The sequence below is a fragment of the Schistocerca nitens genome, chromosome 1 (assembly GCF_023898315.1).
Source record: "Schistocerca nitens isolate TAMUIC-IGC-003100 chromosome 1, iqSchNite1.1, whole genome shotgun sequence".
Lineage (NCBI taxonomy): Eukaryota > Metazoa > Arthropoda > Insecta > Orthoptera > Acrididae > Schistocerca > Schistocerca nitens.
Window position 1 is genome coordinate 996,274,255 of NC_064614.1, and position 4,046 is coordinate 996,278,300.

General features: G+C 47.4%; 1 non-coding gene across 1 annotated transcript; it reads right to left on the minus strand.

Moving 5' to 3' along the window:
* Window positions 1-244: 244 nt before the first annotated feature.
* Trnas-gga (transfer RNA serine (anticodon GGA)) lies at window positions 245-328 on the minus strand. The gene is given in 2 exon segments: window positions 245-279; window positions 289-328. It is a non-coding gene; the product is annotated as a tRNA-Ser (tRNA).
* Between the last annotated feature and the right edge of the window lie 3,718 nt (window positions 329-4,046).

The window sequence follows — 4,046 nt, forward strand, 5'->3', positions numbered from 1 at the left end:
CAACTACTAGCATGACAATGCAACTCGTCACACGTGGTTCGAAGAGCACCAGGACGAGTTTACCGCACTCTCCTGGCCACCAAACTCCCCGAAATTGAAACCAATCGAGAAGCTGTGGGACCATCGTGATCGGGCTGTTCGCGCCATGGTTCAAATGGCTCTGAGCACTATGGGACTTAACATCTGTCCCCTAGAACTCAGAACTACTTAAACCTAACTAACCTAAGGACATCACACACATCCATGCCCGAGGCAGGATTCGAACCTGCGACCGTAGCGGTTGCGCAGTTCCAGACTGAAACGCCTAGAACCGCTCGGCCACTCGGGCCGGCGTTCGCGCCTTGGAGACCTAGCGCAGCTGCCCATAACACTGGAGCTGGCACTGTTCTGCATCCCTGTAGCTGCTTTCGAGAATCTCACTGATTCAGCCGGCCGCTGTGGCCGAGCGGTTCTAGGCGCTTCAGTCGGGAACCGCGCTACTGCTACGGTCGCAGGTTCGAATCCTGCTTCGGGCATGGATGTGTGTGATGTCCTTAGGTTAGTTAGGTTTAAGTAGTTCTAAGTCTAGCGGACTGATGACCTCAGATGTTAAGTCCCATAGTGCTGAGGTCCATTTGAACCCCACTGATCTCTTCCTTCACGTGTCGCAGCGGTCCGCGCTGCAAAAGATTTTGACCTTTTAACGGGCAGTCACATTAATGTGAGTGGACAGTGTATATCTCTTTACCGTACGACTGTAATAGCTGGCGGGTCTTGCAACCTTCTCAAGCACAGTTCTTAATGAAATTTTTGATTTTTCGTTTGCTTTTTGTGAGAAAACTTTATTGTTATTGTATATAACGTCACATGCTTGATTTTAAAGAATATTCCCTGTACCAGTGGTGCTGCAACATACTGTAAAATAAAGAGATAGCAACGGGAACGCTTGGCGTCTGGAAGTCGGCAGGCAGAAGTGGAACGAGGTGGCCAGAACAGACGGACAGAATCACGTAGCGCTCGAGACGAGAACTGTGTTTCTGCGCATATTGGAATGTTAGCACTCTCGCAAAGTAATTTGTGGTACCACATTACTTTGCGCGAGTATTAACGTTCCAATATGACAAAGCTTATTACAAGTACTCCCATAGGGATAGTGATGAGTGTATCCTGTGGGACGCTGTTCAGTATCTGCTACTCATCTAGGATGATGGGGACGGACAAACTGGGAAGATGAGAGTGGCTGTAAAAGCCCGCTGCAGGTACTGCTGCTAGATCTATTTGTGTACGGAAGCCACTACCGCTGTACCCGTTAGGCCAATATTTGGGCTTCGTTAGGCGCCGGAGCGCTTTTTATTGGTCCCGGCCGCCACCGATACCCCCTTAGTCGGCGGCCCGGCCCGGGTAATATAATTACGCCGGAAACCCGAGGCACGCTCGCTGAGTGCTCTCAGATGGCGCCGGGACGCGCGCGTGCTGCATTCCGCCTTCGCTGACACCCGGGCCACACTCTGAATACCTGCTGCCGCTCAGATTTTTCTGGTTTCAAGCGCCTCTGTAGCCGTGCAACCCGATTCGAACTGAAGGCTAACTGAGCTGCTAGGCTGCATCATATCAGATATAATTAGAGTACGGATACTCACGTAGGTCAATTGTGGACTTTGTCATATGACAGTTGGAGATATGCTAACGCCTTCCTGCGGAACGGATTTACGTTGGAAAAAAAATTAGTTCCAGTTTTCGCCACCAGGTGCCAATCTGGCAGTGTGCACTGCTTTATGACGGTATAATATTTACGGTGTCTTTTCACAAGCCGTCCCGTAGCTGAACACTATGGCTATCGAGGACTATGCTCTGTTAGTGAAACTGTTTTATGATGACGGCAGTAATTACAGTGCTGTATTGAGGGACTATTGCCTACAAAGGTTTGAGGAGACGCCCGATGTCATTAAAGAAGTTAATGAAATTCGGAAACATGCGTGAGCTTGGTGTGGCACCTGGAGGATGAAGGGTTCCTATCCCAATGGAAATTACTGACGAGGTTGCTATTGCTGTAACTGGCCGTGCGGCATGTGTCCTAGGCAGTACTAGTGCTTGAACAGGGTCACGAGAGTCGTCCATCCCATGGTCAACACTATCAAAAGTATGGGAACTGAAGCAGGGAATTAAAATTTGTCTGACGATTGGGACATGAAGCGAGATATCCTGCTTACCAGGTAGATGTGCTAACTACCATAGCATTGTGGCTGCCACAGCTGCTGGACTCCGAACGTCAAATGCTTTACCTAACACAAACTTGAATTTACACCTCAGCCCATTTGCCCTTCTTAAAACGTTAGTACTGCTAAGGCTCTCCGACATTGGAATAGCACCAAGCTTTGCATCTAATGGGGAAATCCTGCTTGCACCTCAAGTGTGGATGATCTAATGATCTGACAGAATTACATTTTCTAGGAGATATATTAGTAACAGCTTTATCTGAGATACAGACAGGATATCCGCATTAGCTACAAAGCTGGGGTGCTATTCCAATGTCAGAGAGCCTCAGCAGTACTAACGATTTACGAAGGGGAAAGGGGCTGAGGTGTGAATTCAAGTTTTTGTTAGATAGAGCATTGGACTCCAGTAATCAGTAAACGCCTGCTAAGCACAATGCTATGGTGGTTTAACTGATAGCACATCCACCACCAAGCAGGAGACTTGGGTTCAAAAATGGCTCAATTGGCTCTAAGCACTATGGGGCTTAACATCTGAGGTCATCAGACCCCTAGACTTAGAACTACTTAATCCTAACTAACCTAAGGACATCACACACATCCATGCCCGAGGCAGGATCCGAACCTGCGACCGTAGCAGCAGCGCGGTTCCGGACTGAAGCGCCTAGAACCGCTCGGCCACAGCGGCCGGCTAGACTTGGGTTCAAATCCCAGCCGTGCCACAGATTTTAATTCATTGCTTTAGGTTCTATCATTATCGAAGATAAAGTTGAGGTTTATATGTCTCCATGAAAATGTAATTCCATCAGATCAATAGTACCGTCTATATTACACTGGCACCTGTAAAAGATCCAGACGGCGTAGTAACTGAACCCTCACGATCCACGGCGATATTCTAAAGTTGCTCTTCGGTTTTTGGCATATACCGAAGCTGATGACATGTGACCGTGGAATATTCTTTGGAGTGACAAGGCACATTTTGCACTAAAGGGTGCAGAAAAAACACGGAACGTCCGGATTAGGGTTGTCTTTAAATCGCGTGTTGTGTATTAAGAGCCACTGCACTCCCGCTATATGACTGATTCAAAAGCACCTTCATTTTCGATCCGTTCTTTTTTGAAGAGAATACAACCAGAGGGCCTGTCAGATGTACCGTAGCGTTTCCACGTTATCGAGACCTCTTTGTACAGCTTGCGATTCCTACTTTGGACCAGCGCTCCTATGTTTAAACCACTGTTTTCACGCAGGATTAGGGTACACCTCATGTAGCTCGCACAGTGAAAGATCTGTTTATTGCAAACTTGCACGAACTTATTAACTCCAGATGTTTCCGAGACGCATGGTCTGTAAGCTCACCTGATGTGAATCCATGTAACTTTTGGCTCTGAGATTATCTAAGAGAACGAATTTTCAGGTCTCTACCTGATCGGAGGGTCAGCATGTAGTAATAAGTCACTCACATTCCCCCGTAAATGCAGAGAGGAACTGTTGGTCACCTCGCTTTACGGTCACAGTAACTCGTCGACCTCTCCGGTTCTCATACTGAACAAACTGCGCAAGCGGTGCTTTATAATAAAGTAACATTGTATCTTTCTCACTTATTTGACATTTTCTGGCCACGTTCCGTTCCTGATCCATGAGATAAGGAAACATTTCTGCACATCTTTCTTGCACTCACAGAGCCTGCACCTGGATGCCAAAATTGGAACTAAATCGCCTGAAGATGATATCAGAGGAGAGAATGATACGTTGATTTTCGGAGAAGTCTGAAGAGGAATACGACGTGGGCAAACTACTCAAGTATTGCATTCGATCACAACAGCCAGGAAAGCTATCAGGTGTCACTAATTTCGC